The sequence below is a fragment of the Hetaerina americana genome, unplaced genomic scaffold (genome assembly GCF_022747635.1).
Source record: "Hetaerina americana unplaced genomic scaffold, ioHetAmer1.1.p SCAF_2, whole genome shotgun sequence".
Taxonomy (NCBI): Eukaryota; Metazoa; Arthropoda; class Insecta; order Odonata; family Calopterygidae; genus Hetaerina; species Hetaerina americana.
In genome coordinates, this window is record NW_027286763.1 from 111,281,369 (window position 1) to 111,298,967 (window position 17,599).

General features: G+C 44.2%; 1 long non-coding RNA gene across 2 annotated transcripts in view; it reads left to right on the top strand.

The window, feature by feature from the left end:
* LOC139688231 (uncharacterized) overlaps positions 1–17,599 on the top strand; it is a 309,590-nt gene that overhangs the window by 102,948 nt on the left and 189,043 nt on the right. The window contains exon 1 of one of the 2 annotated variants that reach the window (XR_011700730.1): positions 6,159–6,232. The exons of the other annotated variant lie outside the window; for it this stretch is intronic. This is a non-coding gene — a long non-coding RNA (uncharacterized lncRNA). Of the gene's footprint in view, positions 1–6,158; positions 6,233–17,599 lie in introns of those variants that run through there. 2 annotated transcript variants of the gene reach the window in all.

A 17,599-nucleotide genomic window follows, 5' to 3' on the forward strand; every position in this document is an offset into this window, starting at 1 on the left:
GAAGTAATTCCGGTAACGTGAGTTGTGAAAATGAGACGGAAGCAGGAAATTAATTAGTCGCTCGGAGGAAAGAAAATGGGATTTTGAACGATTCGCACACTCACGGACTTAACCTATGGAAAGCCCGCAAGCCGTCGTAAGGACTTGTGGCAGGGGGTGGCAGGTCACCAGCCATTCTAAATGGTTTCCCTCTTATTTTCTCATGCACATGGGACCCCGCGATTCACCCAAAAACCGCGTGGGAACGGGCGATCGAACTATATTTCAAAAGCCTCTAATCTAAGTCTATCCTCCTGCTTCAAAGACCACGTTTCCGCGCCGTACATAGCTACGCTCCATATCAAAGTTTTTACGAGTCTTTTCTTAACATCCTTACTCAACGTCTCCGTCATCAACTCCCTCCTTGTGAAAGCCTCTTTGCCTAGCGCAAATCTTCTCCTTACGTCCTTACTACTTTGATCGTGTTGGTCCAAAACACTTCCGAGATAAGTAAACTGCTCTACCTGCTTTATTTTTTGCCCTCCTATTTTAATGTTAAGCTTAGCCTTTTTCTTTCTAGAAAATCGCATAACCTTTGTTTTATTAATATTGATTCTCATCCCATACCTGTCGCACTGATTTCCCAATTCACCCAGCAATGCTTGCAACCCCTTGGCTGACGGACAAACTAAAGCTTGGTCATCAGCGAACGTAACTGATTTTACTAATTCCCCGCCCACTTTCATTCCTACCTCCAGTTCTCCCCATGCCTCTTTAATCATTTCCTCTGCATACAGGTTGAACAGCAACGGTGGTAATGGGCAACCCTGCCTTACACCTCTTCCTAACACTGCCCATTCGAACTCCCCGTTCCCCACTCGCACCTGAGCAGTGTGAGACATGTACAGGTTGCGGATTAGCATCCTGTCCCTCCAATCTATTCGTATTTTCTTCAATATAATCATTAATTTTCCCAATTTACCCTATCAAACGTTTTTCGAAATCTACGAAACAGGCAAATACCTCCTGGTTGTGTTGTATATTCCTCTCGATTAATAATCTCATTACTGCAATGGCATCACGCGTACCTCTCCCCTTCCTAATCCCAAACTGATCATCCCCTAAATAATCGTTTGCCTTGCTCTCCAACCTTTTTTTGATAATCCTGAGAACAAATTTAGCTGCGTGGGAAATCAAACTTTTTGTTCTGTATTCCTCACAGCCTTTATCTTTTTCGAAATTTGAGCTAACACTGATCTTAAAAAATCCTCCAGCCAACTCCTTCTTCATAGAAACTAGGTTTAAGTCCATATAGAGTCTTCCCTTTTAAATCTTTCACACTTTCTTAAACCTTTTCGTAGTTTATCAAGAATATTCTCTACCGCCACGGTCTTATTTGCTTTCATCTCCCTTAATACCCTTTCTATCTCATGGTCGAGTATTCCTGGACCTAAGCCATCTTCATTCTCTCTCTCTATCTAATCTCACTTGTCTAATATCTTTGCCATACAGCTTTTATTTATATTCCTTCCATCTATCTTGGATATTTTCTGCCAATTATTATCTCTCCAGGGCAAACTTAGGTGTCATATAATGGCAGTCACCGGCGTCGACCGAAACTCCTTTCTCGCACGGTGAACCACGTAATGGGAGGGGCAACACTCCTTTTTTTTCCCTTCCTCCACCCCCGGACCCCTCCCCCCTGCAGGGAGCACAGTCGGCCATCGACGAGGGGCGAAACAATACCGCTCACCGTTTAGAAGTCTTTGGCCCGTTTCGATACGCCATTCAAGCCTCCGCTCCACGAAAATAAAGAATACTGTATGCGTATCCAGAGAGAGAGAGGGACACGCCTTGGAGCAAGGCGCCGGCATGGAAGCAAAATGAAAAGATCTATTTAAAAAAAGCCTCTTTTGAGCTGCGCAGTTCTCAAAATGAAAAATTCTCTCCCGTATCAACGCAGCAAACTGTTTCCTTCCCCCTCTAAGAGCACATCAAAGGCTCGCCTCGTCCGCCGGAAGCCAGAGATCATAAGCGCCCATACATGTATATAATTGTGCGTACTTTTTTCCTCGAATTCTCATGCAATTCTCTAAAATTGTATCAATTTTTGAGAGTGGAATGAAGGCTAGTAGAACGTAGTTTAAGGCACGACAGAGGAACGCAACTATTTTGGATTTAGGACGGAGTAAGAATGGACCATGGATAGCAAGTGTAGAGGTCAGCAAGGGACAACTGGAAGTAATGGGAATCTGCGTGGTGATAAAATGTTAAGACTTGTAACAACGGACTTTCGAATTGTCAGTCAAGCTATCGAGGAAACGTCATCACCTTCGAAATACGTCAGGGGTTGACGCAACCAGGTTGCCGCACTGCTCGGCCAAATGATGGCGCTCGGATCCGAGTTTCTTTTTTGTGATTCTATGTAATTTTATTTACCTGTGCCATGTTAGTAATATCGTAGTCCAGATGTAGAACGTTGGGCTACCGACCCGTTGGAGGGTCCGGGTTTGATTTCCGAGGACGCTTCTCTTGGCATCTTCATTTTCACACGAGCGGTGTGGTTTTTCGGGTACCGGAACTTCCCGAGAATGCATAGGTGTCTCAGGGAAGGATCCGGTCCTGATGTGTGGATTTCACACTCGCTTCGGGTGAACTCTAACGACAGCTACCAAAACCGACCTCAGGGTTGATGGCTGAGTTAATGGTTTGATAGTATATACAAAAGAAATCGATCCAAAAATGTTCCCTTCCGTTATCCAGAGATCCTTGGGCCTGTGTCATTTTTCCAGGATATTTTCAATCAATCCTGGTGAGACAAAGAGCAAACGCGCGAAGTTCTAATTTCCACCCTCGATCCCCAGCGCCCCAAAAAAGATTAAAACAGTCGTAGGTGTAATATGCTACAATTGCAAAAGAATAAATCAATGAAAACACTAGTGACGCGCTCCACTTAATTATTTACTCCAAGCACGACCCGCTCTTCAACACCTAGACCTTGACAGCAAATGCGCAAGAGAAATGTTTGCATTCTGTCCATGGTTAGGTATTATTATCAGGCCCTGAAAGCCACCGCTACGGTGTGTGGCAGGGGGTGAACACACACCAGTCTAATTTTGACACGAATATTTGTATCCTTACCGCGGTCGGGCATAGTTATTCTGATCCCTTACCGTTCGTGGAAAAAATGGCGTCTCAAATCTCATTGTTCTTCACTTAATATCTCTCTAATTTTATTGGCCTGATCTCGTCTACCACAGTGCGAATGGGGTAATAATACATTTTCAAAATCGTTCCCAGTGAGAGCTGAGATATGGATCAATGCTTAAAAAACAAAGGTAGCGAGGTGGTAAAGAAAAGCTGGCAAAGGTAAACATAAAAGTTTGAGGGCATAAACTGGAGCAGGCAGGTTGACGTATTGAGGAAAAATTGATGACGAAGGTGAAGAATTTAGTGAGGCAAGGACGCTTTCAGAAAGGCGAAGGAGTCGATGACATGCACCTCAAGGAAATATGTGTAGAAAGATTAGTTGAAAATATGAAATGGAATGTGGTATTGGTTGGCTCATTAACTTGGTAATTGAGGTAAGAGGATAGCCGTAGATAATTTAAAGGCTTGGAGAAGGTTGGGAAAATAAAATGGGCGGAAAAAAACAGAGGAAGGAGGAATGTTCTTGGGAGAAATAAGACGAGGTTAGAAAAGGAGGATGCAATGAAGACTGAAATAATTAGGATACTTTGGACGAGCGATGAAGACGGAGGAGAGGTGGAATCCGCCTTGTCGACCGGTGGGAAGGTAGGCGGCTTTTGTATTTGGAAACGGTTTTTTTTTAGAAGTGTGGCGCAACTCTATATTTATTGTCGTGTTCGGCGGATCTTGAAGGGGCGGCAATGTTTACATGTATTTCCTGGTTCCATGGAACTCCTGCCTGCACCAGAAAACTGCTGCTATTTATAATTCGTGGGTAAATTGAAAGGTTCTCGAAACGGAATAGAAATAAACGACTTAAGTCCATGAAACCTTTTTATTTTCCAATGTAGTCTCCCGGTACACTAATTCAATTGGTCCAACGATGCTCCAATGTCTTGATCCCACCTCGAAAATAGGATTCCTTCAGGCCAGCTAAATACCCGTCTATTTCGGCTGTTACTTCTTTGTTTGAAGAGAATCTCCTTCCACCGAGGGAAACTTGGTGCTCGGGGAAGAGATGGAAATCTGATGGAGTCAAATCAGGCGAATAAGACGTGTGTTGCAACAATTCGTATCTCGGTTCACGTATATTTGTCATGGCAACGGCCCTTGCGTGTGGGCGTGCATTGTCTTCATGAAAGATGACTTTCTTCCCTGCTAAACGCATTACCTTTCCTTTCTTTGGTGGTAGTGAATAAACATGTTTCCACTGTCCATACTAAAAATAAAGACTCATACTTTTCCACAGATTTTATTATACGGTACAACGCGTTTCACCGACTTGCGGCATCATCAGGTACAAATTTGCAAAACAAAATTTGCAAAACAGACAGAGCAAGAATATATACCCTCAGGACAGAGTGGGGGCGGGGAGGGTTGGAAGGACCTGAGAGGGGTGGGGGCTCGCAGGTGCGTTGATGGGTTGTTCTCACCCACTCTGTCCTGAGGGTATATATGCTTGCTCTGTCTGTTTTGCAAATTTGTACCTGATGATGCCGCAAGTCGGTGAAACGCGTTGTACCGTATAATAAAATCTGTGGAAAAGTACGAGTCTTTCTTTCTATTTTAATAATGGATATCAATTACTTCCACGAAGTGAAGCCTGAAACAATAGAATGTGTTTCCACTGCTTTGACCGCTATTTGTCTCTGGGGTATAGTAGAGGACTCAAGTCTCAGCTGCGACCACAATCCAGCGCATAAAATCTTGTTTGTTGCTCTTGAAACGGGTCAAAAGTTATTCGGAAATATCCATTCATAATCGTTTTTGATACTGCGTCAAGAGTCGTGGCACCCATATCACAGAAACCTTTCCCTTATCCAACTCCACTGTTAAAATATGGTGCATGCCTTCAGATGACATCACTACAGCTTCAGGGATTTCTCGCACTTTCAGTCGGCCATGAGCATTCTATGAACTTCTGCAATAATTTCTGTGTCAGTCTGGCATTTTGGCCGACCACTACGCGGATCATCATCTTAGCTGCCCCGACCAAACTAATCCTCGTTTGTCCGCTTGGTAACAGTTGAATATAGAGGAGAAGAATGCCCCAGAGTGTTCTGAAAGTCTGCAAGAATTTTCTTTGCTTTCATACTTTTACGGAGTATTTATTCAATGCTCGAAACTCAAATTTTTCATCTTCACAAATCACTACACAGGGAACAACAACAGAGAGGCGTCCGCACCACAGATCTCCTCCCAAACCATTAACGCGTTACGTGTTTACTCATGAAGGATTACCTATTACTACGCGATCAAACTCGTTGCGCTAGCGCTGACGTCTGGTGGTGATGCCGAGAACCTTTCAAACTATATCCGTAATAACTTGAAGGTGAAAGAGCGCAGGGAATGAAAGTCTCCGGGGTCATGATAAGGACGCAATGCAAGTCCTGCCTGAGCACAGGGGTGTGTAAATTAATCGGATGTGCCGACGTAGTGTGCTAACCCACGGTAGGCATCATCCCCGACGGCAGAGCACGCCTTCGAGCCACCCTGAAGGGCGGTGGGTGCGGCGGTGCGCGCCTTCGTGTCCGTCACACGCCACGGCACCCCGCCCCCCCTCCCCCCGTTGGCTTTCGGAGCGGAGACGAGGGCCGACGGGTGAGGAGAACCGGGAACAAAAGAAGGCGCTCGATCCGCCCTCCGCGAAACCGGTATTGTTGCTGCGTCCAAGGGTGACATTGTTCCCTCACTTCCACCGCCGGGCGACGCTCGGGACTGTGTCGCTTCCCTAGATTCTTCTTAAACGTCACCTTTGTAGAGAAATAGTTGAGATGCGGCTTCAATAGGGTGTTCATACTTACCCTTTCATGCCTCTCCTTATTCAAATACACCGCAAAGCTGAGTACGCGCCACGAACCCGAGGTTCGGTTTGATGGGAGGCGCAAGAGGTCACCTCATGAGGAAGCCCTCTACCACGTGTCTAGTTCGCGACAGCGGGGAAAGGAGAGGGGCCGGCTCCTCATTTCCCTCTGCCGTCTGCGATTCCCATAGCACAAGGATATTTACAGACGACTTGGATGAAGTAGAGGGTGCCCCCCTGGAATCGACCCCAGGCCAACAGGTCAGTGGCACGACCCCTTCCCCACTAGACTACCCCGCCCATTCAATTGTGTGAATGGCTGATTATTCGCGCTCTCCGAGTGATTGGGGGTCCTTCATTGAGGGTAACTATTTCTTTTCAACGTTGCAATTTAATTGAATTGGTAGAGGTTCCGAAAGTTTTACTTTTGTCAAAAACGCAATTATGTTAGCAATATCAACTCTCTTGGTCAAATGTCTATGTGCTGTTAAAAGCTGTTAATTACTACTGAAGTAACTAGGGTCGTAAGGCGCCGTTCTGGTCCGCGGTGATCTTATGTTCTTCCACGCCAATAACCTTGGACGGTGATTAATTGTAATTATTTTTTAAGGACACATACTCGATTTTGAACTTAATCATAAATTAATTCATTCATTTAGTTTTGACTAAATCAGTAACCACTGGTAGAAAAGCCAAACCATATATATGGTATGTATATATATATATATATATATATATATATATATATATATATATATATATATATATATATATATATATATATATATATATACATATATACACACATAAATACACAAACTTTGATCAAACATATATAGCATGACAAAAACACAAAGGAAGGACAGTCACTTCAGAAACTTGGTATATGATGTTGTCGCTATGTATATATATATATATATATATATATATATATATATATATACATATATGCATGTATGTGTATATACACACACATGCATACACAGATACGGATACACACACAAAATATTTTGTTCTTACACATTGATGAGAAGAAAGAATAGATACACACACGCGTAATATATATGTGCATACGATACACAGATTGTTGCTAATTTTGGCCGCCCATCGTTTGAGTAAGGCTTGGGTGGACACAGGCTGATGACCGAGACGCTTCCTAGCTTTGTCCAAAACACCACCGGACGCATAATATGTTATACTGCACAGTTTCTGTATTTCCGCGTGCATCTTATCTCCCTTTCTATCCTATCTTTCTCTCTCCTGTATCCCTATTCCCTATTTCTGACCTTTCCTCGTTTGCACAACCTCCTTCCAGTCACCTTTTATCTCCCCTCTATCATAGTCTTCAACATCCCATCACCAATCAAAATGTTCTGCATTCCTCTCTCCTGCCTCATTTTCATTTTTCCCGACACTCCTCCACCTCCATGCTTTTCCTGTTTTGTGCTCCATTCTGTCCAATTTATCTTTTCCGTCCTTTTTTTACGCACATCCCAAAAGCCTACGTCTATACTCCTGCTTTAATGGCTATGTTTCAGCGCTGCACAAAACCACCCTCCATTTCAAAATTTTAATGATATTTCCTTAACATCCTTTTCTCAAAATCCCAGTATTGACAGCCAATTCTCTGAGAAAGGTTCTTTCCCTTAAGCAACTCCTCTTCTTATATCCAAACTACTTTGACCATATGGGTCCAAAACACTTTCGATATGGGTTGAATTACTCTAGCTTTTTGCCCTTCTATTTTAACGTTTAACTTATCTGTTTCTCCGAAGCCGTGTAACCTTAGTTTTATTTATGGACATTTACTCTCATCCCATACTTATTTTACTCATCTTTCAAAGAACTCACTAGAGTTCGCAACCCCTTGCTTGACTGGAAAACTAGAACTTGGTCATCAGCAAACCTCATTGATTTTACGAATTCCCCTCCGACTTTCACTCCTACCTCCAGTTCTTTTTATGCTACTTTGACCATTTCCTCTACACACACGTTGAACAGCACAGGTGACAATGGGCAACCCTACCTTACACCTCGTACTAACACTGCCCAACCGGAATCTCCGTTCCCCTCTCACACCTGAGCAGTCTGAGACATGTACAGGTTGCGGATTAGCATCCTATCCCTCCAATCTATTCCTTTTTTCTTAAGTATATTCATTTATTTTACCCGAATCAATCTATCAAGCGCCTTTTCGAAATCTGCAAAACAGGCAATACGTCCTTATTTTATTCCATATTCCTCTCGATTAATAATCTCATTACTGCAATAGCATCATGCGTACCTATACGTATACCTATACATATACCTATACGTATACGTACCTATACGTATACGTGGCGTACTCTCCCCTTCCTAAACCCAAACCGATCATCCCCTATGCAATCATTTGCCCTACTTTCTATCCTTTTGTTTATGATCCTGAGAACAACTTTAGCTGCGTGGGATATCAAACTTATTGTCCTGCAGTCCTCACATGATGTAGCCTTTACCTTTTTCGGAACAGGAACTAAAATTGATCTCACAAAGTCTTCCGGCCAGATTCCTAACTCTTAGATTCTACGAATCAGTCATAAATTCTTCCTTCCACATATTCTTAAACCTTTTAGTGGTTTGTCAGGAATATTGTCAACCCGCACGGCTTTAAAATTTGTTGTCTCAGGCGTAACTTTGTGGAATTTGCATAACATATTGAAATGTAATGAAATAATTGACTTTGTAATTCCACACACTTTATTTAAAAACACACGACCCAGGTTTCGACGTTGAACGTCATCATCAGGTGATGACGTTCAACGTTCAACGTGACCTGATGATGACGTTCAACGTCGAAACCTGGGTCGTGTGTTTTTAAATAAAGTGTGTGGAATTACAAAGTCCGCACGGCTTTATTTGCTTGCATCTCCCTTAATGCCCTTTCTATCTCATCATCACGTATTCCTGGACCTAAGTTATCTTCATTCTCTCTCTCTATCTAGTCTCATTTGTCTAATTTCTTTACCATACAGTTCGTCTATATATATTCCTTCTATATCTCTTGGGTCTTTTCTATTTAAACTATTATCTTACCCGACTTATTCTTAATTTTTAACGCCAATCTTCCCATCTTACTTCATGGCAATTCTTTCGCTCTCCTGTGCAGCTCACCTATTTCATCCTTTCTCTTTGCACTGTCCACACCCACCCTCACACTGCGTCTTCAAACACGTTTATTTCGCCTTACTTTTGCTTGCTATTTCACAGTTCCTCATCCTATTCGCTTCCCGCCTCAGTTCGGAAGTCATTACCTTTACACGAAAGACGGTCGCCTGCTTTCAGTCGGAGGCGTTATTCTGGAGCATATGGATCTCTTGACTTATTTAAGCGGCCTTAGGAAGAGAATAGTAATGTTAGAAAGGCAATGAGGAGACGTAATGCGAATAATTTATGTAGACATATTTTCACCAGTCACTGTTCCTGCGTAATTATTTACCGTTACCGTACAGGGTCTTAATTAAAATAAATATATTGCACTTGAAATTACTATTGAATGCTTTAATTGTGTGGATACATTCATGGCACTTTTTTATGCGAAAATAGAGCTCTATATTTTCACTTTAATCCAAAATGAACGGACAAGATTCAGCCGTCGATGTTCAATATCGTTTTCTATGGAACTGATATTTGCTTCAATTATTTTATAGCGCTGTAAACACTATTATGGGTGGCTCTATGGCGAGGGAATGATAAGTATCACATTATGGCGCATATGGCGGAGAGAGTCGCTTCCTTTTGCGTGCTGCCCTCTTCTCCGTAAAGATGCAAGTTGCTCCCTTGAAGGGGAAGCCGGAGTGGAAACAAATGAGATGCGAATCGCGCATGGAGTAGTTTCGAAGCTGGCGCGTTTGTTTTGGCGGCTCGCGCCACTGAGTGCATTGACGCGCGTTTTTCGAACCTCGGGAGGCTCCGGGTGCACCATCGATTTGAGGGTCGTTTTGTGCTCCGGGTCCGGAATTAAAAAAAAATATCCTCCCAGTGGCGATTCTTTTTTGTTAATCCGTCCTTCTCCGTCATCAACCCCTTCCGGCGACTCCGGCTGGCGCGTATTGTGTGGGTCTGGGGGTGGCAGCCCTCCCCCCCTACGCCTCCTCACCCCGCCCCACGAGCCCCCCAGGGCCCTGGTGGTCCGGGCGGCCAACAACATTGCAGCAGTTGCGCCTATGAGCGGAATTAGTCAATTCACATGGGAATTCTAAGTTCATCACTTACTGATGATAATGGTTAAATGGAAATTAGTTTACCCGCTACTGCTTATAAGGAAAGAACCCCGATTCGTAAGCTGAAGTGTTACATGTACCCCCGCGGGCGTGAGTGCAGGGGTCGTTCGTCGCGGGGGCGGCCGTCCCTCGAGCGCGCCCCAGTCCGAGCAGTCGTCCGCGGTCGGGGCAGTGGACACCCCCTCTGCCGTTATACGTACGCTGCCCCACCCCATCATCCCCGTCCCCCACCCCACCCCTGCGTGGCCGTTGATGCGAAGGATTTATTTCGCCGCAATGTTTTCTTCCCGCCTCTCTCTCTCCCTTGGCACTCACTGGATGGGAAGTGTTAAAAAAGTGAAAACCGATGCAGCGGTGGCGCCACTCCCGCTGTCGTTCCGCTTTCTGAGATTCACCCCTCGCATAATTAAATCCTGACTGGGACTCGAACCCAGATCCCTCAATATCCGGTCGAGTGCTTTAGCCACAAGTTGAATGATTTTTACACTGAAATTGTTGCATTGAAATGCACATTAGCGGATGACTCCGTTAAAAGTTACTGTTGCGGCATCTCCCGCAGTTTCTTTGGAATTTGTCAAAGTATTAACACCGTAAGTGTTTAAAGTTGGCTTTAACCTCGTGGACAGTGGCGCCTCGCGCACGACTACGAATGCATGTGACATTGTATGTACGGTATTTCGTCACAACATCTTGTTCCTTTAAAAGCCCCAAAATTTCAGAGTTTAAGAGGACGCCTCGGTAGCTTAAGTGGCTAAAGCACTCGACCGGATATTGAGGGATCTGGGTTCGAGTCCCAGTCAAGGCGAATGATTTTTACACTCTGAAATTGTTGCATCTCCTTAGGTGTTTATGCTGAGAAGAGTTTAAACATTCTCAAGGCCCTCCTCCGAGGGTAGCAGGAAAGGCTGTAAGTTCTCAGTCGTGATGCGGGAACCTGGCTCTCGCGACGAAAATGACTTGGACTAATTGTGACACACGTCTTGTTTATAGAGCGAGGATGGGTGTGGACATGGGCGGAGGAGTTTAGTGTCCCTCCTCTTCAAAACGCCAGCCAATTGACGCGTCCTTATAATTTGCATGTGGGGAGTCTTCAGAAGGTAGTCAACGTTGCAGATTTTGTTACTTGTTTACATTATATTTATGCAAATGTGATAGTTTTGTGTTACATTTTAAGTATTTTTTAAGGATTACTACATGTGTAGCTCTAAGAAACGAAACTCGGTTCGTTGGACGAATATCTTAGATAGATAATTTAATACCTTGCATGCGGCCGATAGAGTGTTCGGCAGGGGTGAATTAATTCCGGAATAATTTTGAACGTAATATTTTTACCCCTACCGCGCTCGGGCAATGTCAATCTAATCCATTATCTTTCGCGGAAAAAGTGACATCTTAAATGTATCTGTTCTGCCCTTAACAAATGGGCGTCGGGGACGCATCATAGGCTGTGCTCTATCATTATTCAGTTTAGCCTAGAATTAAATGGTAGGAGAAATTTAGAGACAAATAGATGAATGCATATTTATTTTTAGAGACTTATGTTATCCTTTTATGCGAAATGTTTGTAAAAAAAAGTATCGCTGACAAATTTTTTCCTGACGTGTGCGTGAAGTGCTGAATTCAGACCGTTGGTTAAGTGTGTATGTGGCGCAGATCGTATTGGCATTGATCAGACAGTGAGAGTACAATCACCATTATCACTGAAAATTTGGCGATGCGTAACGTCTGCGCTAAACTCATCCCAGAGGTCTTGTGGAACGACGAAATGCAGAGTCGATTGTCTGCTTGCAAAGACCTTTTACAATTGTATCGCGACAATTCCCCAACCCCCTTGCAGTCCCGACTTGGCACCAGCAGACTGTTTCCTGTTCCCTAATGTGTGATCCACCATTCATCAAAGGACATCACCAAGGGACCCTAAGTGCCGTAAAGGAGCTTGCACGCGTACCCCTAAGGACCTTCCACCTACCAGGGAGCCTTCGAGTCGTGGAAAAGCCGCAAATAAGTACTTTGCAGAATTTTGAGGCATTGTGGCAAAATGTGAAAGAAATCTTTTTCTTTCGAAACTTTTGCCGATACTCGTTATACAAACCATGAATATCATACCCAAATCTGTGAGACTGTGTTGTCGACTATCCTCGAATGAATGGTCGCGTATACACGCATGCAGATGACAATTATATTAGGGACTCGGAACAGTTCTCAAGGACATTTTACTTTTTATATTTCAACAAGGGGTGGCAGCAGATGAGAATAGTTCGGAGTGAAGGGAGGTGGGGACATATTGAGCTGAACGGAATCATTCGAGAATTGTTTTTTGATCTGAAATTCATTTAAAGGATTAGAGTGTTTCCTTTGCCTCTCACAGTGGTGTACGAGGTATGTCCGAAAAGTATCTGACTTGTGTTTTTTTTATTATTTTTTTACTATTAGTGTGTTGTGCACTACGAATATGCTCCAAGAGGTCAGGCGATCATCTAATAATATAACGTTGAAGTTCGGAAAAGATTGCGTGATGCCGTGAGAAGAAAACGACCGCGTCCCTGGTCAAGCGGTGACTGGCTTCTTCATCACGATAACGTGCCAGCGCATTCATCGGACCTTGTACAGCAATTTTTGGCGAACCACGATATTTTACTGCTTTGCCAATATCCGCACAGTCCCGACATAGCTCCCTGCGACTTTTGGACGTTCCTAAAATTAAATATGGCGCTCAAAGGAAAGCGGTTCAACGACATAGAGACGATTCCGAGGAATGCGACGCGCGAGCTGAAGGCCATTCCAAAATCTGCGTTGGATGGCTGCTTTAAGATGTGGAAGCACCGCTGGGAGCGTGTGGTTCAATCAAATGGGGACCAATTCGAAGGATACCACGGCCCGGATGACGAAGAGTAGCACCAATGCGGAGATATATGAACGCAGGTCGGATAGTTTTCGGACACACTTATAGAGGCCACGTTAAATAATTATGTGGTTGGCAAAGGGAAAGAAAGGTTATATCGCGAATATAAAACAAACCCAGGCTGCTCTCTGCCTTCGCAATGTCGTTATATAAGGTTTCAATTAGATCTTGCAAGGGTGAATAGTGCATCCGCTTTAACTTCATCTCCATTCGGGCTGGCCAGCGAAGGCGGCTGAGAGTGAATGACTGAATTTCCTCGGGGGAGAGAGGGGCGTGATGCAGTTTATTGTTATTTTTCCACCCTGTAGAGGAGTCATTCCTAAAACGGGGTTTCCTTATTGTTATTTTTTTAAGTTTTCTATTAGATTTTATACATTTCTTTTATGCTATGTATTTACGGAAATAAAAACCTATAAAACTGAAACAGAGTTGGCACTCATCTGCCCCGAGGAAGATGCTCGAGTCGAGCTTCGAAAAGTCGGGCAGCGTTGAACCCCTGACCCGGTGGAAGACACGAGAAAACATCGTTAAGCTGATACGCCTGGAGAAGTACCGGATCATACGAAATCAATTGGTCTACCGTAGTATCGCATTGCCCAAGGTAATCCATCCACCTCGTGTTAATCGGGCGCTCCTGAACTAGCGTCATCTTCTACGTTTGACGAGTTGACTTCCTTTCGTCCCACCCATGCAAGGGGCTCTCCTGAACCCTCCGTCGCGCCCCCCCCCCCCGCATTCCGCCGCTTCGCAGTTCCAATTCTCCCACTCTCTCCGCCCTGCCCCCCCCCCACATTGAGAGGTTCGTCTCTTGCCCCAAATACCAGATTCCGAACTAAATTCATTATCTCTCTTTGATAGATTTTACACATATATACCCGTATTTGCCGGCCCCGGTGGCGGCGGGGTAATGTCCTCGCCTACCAACCCTGAGGTCGCGGGTTCGATTCCCGCCTTGGTGGATTTTCCTCCACCTAGGGCTTGGTTGTATGTGATTGTCTTAAATGTAATGTCTGTAATGTAAGGGTTAGATGGAAGAAGGGACTATTAGTCTCAACCTCGCCCAATTAAGTCGATAAATAAATAAATAATTATTTGGACTTCCATCAGCCTATAATGCAATGCTTCCCTGACCCATTCGTTCCCTTCCGAACACCCGATTCCTTCAACCTTTTTCCGTGCTCTTACTCCATCCTAACTCTCTTCTTCGGGCCTCCTCCTTCACTAATCATTACATCTCCCTCATGTCGGTTAACTGAACACCTTTTATGTGCTGTTTTTATTTTGTTAATTTGTGTTGTTAACTTTTGTTTCTATGCGTTAAATTTTAAGTTGTGTCATTCCTTTTTTTTTCTTGTGTTATTTGTCCAGTGAAATGGCCTGATGGCGTTTTTGGAATATTTAAATAAGATCATTATTACAGAGTGCGTTCCAAAAGTTATGCAATTATTTTTTTCTTTTTTTTTGTCATTTATTGAACAGATTTGCGCAAACACTTAAAATTCTTCAAAGTACTGTTCTTGGACCTATACAAATTTTTTCCAGCGAATCTGACATGACCATTACGCGCCCTGAAAGGCGTCTTCGGGGACCTCTCGCAAGGTCTTCGTCACGGCTGATTGAATCTCTTCTATAGATGAAAAACGGGCTCCTTTCAGGGTTGTCTTAATCCGAGGGAACAAAAAGAAGTCTGCTGGGGCGACATCAGGACTATAGGTGGGGTGGGGCAGCGTTGGCACCTGCTGTTTCGCCAGGAACTCGACGACTCGCAGCGCATTGTGGCAAACACCTTTGGCACGAGCTTGGAACATAAATTCCTCATCGCTAAATCTACAGTAACAATGCGAAATACAACAGTAGACGACAAGCTTAGTTCATTGGCAACCATATTGATACTCATTCGACGGTCCGAGTCCAACAATTGTCGAATACGAGCCTCATTGTTGTCGATATTGCTGGTTGACGGCTGCCCAGAGAGCGTTGTTCGTCGTGAACCTCTTCCCGGCCCTCCTTAAAGGCATTTAACCACCTCGAAACTTATGAGCAGGATAGACCAGAGTCCACGTAAGCCTCATGAATAATTTTGTTAGTCTACTCAGGAGATTTTTTCAGTTTTGCACAAAAGCTATTAATCGCGTAACGTTACTCGATCGTCCTGTATATGTTCCTTAGCCAATAGGATAATAGGTACGTTCCCACACAGCCAATAGGAGCGGTGTAGGAAATTCAATAGCATGGCGTTTGGAACGCTCTCTGAATAGAGCGTAGGGTCGATAGCGTCCTTTACCCCTCCCACTTAATGCTTGCACCCCCTGCCACACACCTTTTCGGTTGATTTAGTGGTATTCGTGTAGGTGTAGCGTGTGGTATTTCGAACATGACCGCTTTGAGCTCAAGTGCTGTTTCATTTCCGATCGATTACCAGCTTGTGTCTGCCTGGCTCTTAAGACTGCACTGCTCAGTATTGACCATTGAGGAAAATCAGGAGTAAAATATGCACCATTTAAACTAAGCATCAACCGAGGTAATCGGTGGGTTTTAGCGCATGCTTTTATTATTTTAATTTCCGCCTTGCCTTAGTCGAGTGCCGTTTCTTTTTCGATCGATTGCCGTTCTAAACCCGCGTGGCCACAACACCTGACCCAACGGATTAGTTCGAAACGAGGGCGGCTGGACGCGTGTCGTCGGCTGGGCGTGTTGAAAAATACACCAAACGAGAGTTTTGAATCCCTCCTCGAAAAATCAATGACGCAGAGGTTAGAAAAGGACACAGAAAATTGAATTCAGAAATATGAACTCCGTTAACACGGCCTTTCTTTCAGGAGCTATTTTTCCCCAAGATTACCCGCTTGTAGCCAGCATTTCATACCCTACTAATTATGTATTTTCGTGCTAAATATAAATCTTTTTTGCAGTTTACCGGTTATTAGTTGGATATCTTATATCAAAGATCGAGAAATAAAAGAATCGATTCTTTCATAGAAAAATACCGACCATACATGATTTGTATAAAAAGTATCGGGAAAATAGATTTCCTAATCAGTTATTGCTACGTTGCCTCTCAAAATTCTTCTAAGGACATCCCTTGAGCGTCGACAGACACTTTTGCCCTTATGACTTTTCCACGACTCGAAGCCTTCCTGGTGGGCTTATTCCGGAAGGTCCTTAAGGATACGCGCGCAAGCTTCTTTGACGGCACTTAGAGCCATACTATGTTGGTATCCTTTGATGGATGGGGGACTTCACTTTTGGGAAGAGCAAATAGTCTGCTGGTGCACAATCGGGATTGTAAGGGGGTTGGGGAATCGTCGCGATGTCGTTTTTCGTCAGGCAGTCCTTGGAGCCTCAAGCGCTCAAGACCTTCGGGACGAATTTAGCCCAGATCTTTCGCATCACCAAATTTTCAGAGACGACGGCGTGCGCACTGTCACTTTCTTATCAATACCAATTCGATTTGCGATCATACGCAGAATTAACCGACGGTCTGAATTCAGCACTTCACGCACATATCAGGAAAAAATACTGTTACCGATACTTTCTCTACAAACCTTGTGTAGTGAATCTTTTTGAAAGCAGTAAAGAGTTGAAAATATCTACATCCACTTAAAAAATCTGTCAGTTTCCACGTTTAATTGATAATTATCTTGTTTCCACTGACGCTTGATACCGATAAACTACCCTCGATATCGAAACGATCTCCACGAAGCTCCCTTAAGTGAAAAATCCTCAAGTCCACCTTTTTTGACGACTGTGAAACTAGAAGAGTGCTCCCAGATCGCATACATCAGATGCTCTACTCCGAAGAGTACCCGGCGGTGAGGCTGACTGCGCGAGGTCCATCCGCCGGTCAGCGCGCCATGTCGCGACTCGGGCTCCGACGGGGAAACTCTAGTGGATCGCCTGCGGCCACTACTTTGCATCGCCAAAGCACCAAAACCTCGCATTGTGGCACCAACTTACATTCGTAGATTCGAACATCGGGATTGTAAAACGAGAGAATTAGACACCGCCACAGAGACGGAATCGAGTACTCGTCCTTCCCTCGCACGATACATGACATCATAACAATATTGAACTCCGAAGACAGAAGGAATTATATCAACTCAAGTATTAATACTTGATGAAAAGGTCAAACATCGATAAAGTAATGTTCCTGCACTTATGGCTGATGCCCTAACACCCCCCGCCACACTTCCCCGAGGCGTCTTACGGAGCATTGTGTGGATGTGTGTGGCGTTTAGTTCCATGCCACCCTCTCCCTCCGGAAGACGTTGCGAGTGCGTGTGATGAAGCCATTCGAAACACAACACAGCTCAGATATGTGTTTCATACCTCATATCTGCGCATCTGTTGGCTTCCGACGCCCCGACGCTTCCTGAGGATCCTCCACTCGAGGGATAATAATATTAATTATAATTCCCAATGTTTCTTTTCCGTGCATCAATGTGGAGAGGAGTGAGATGTCGCGAACTG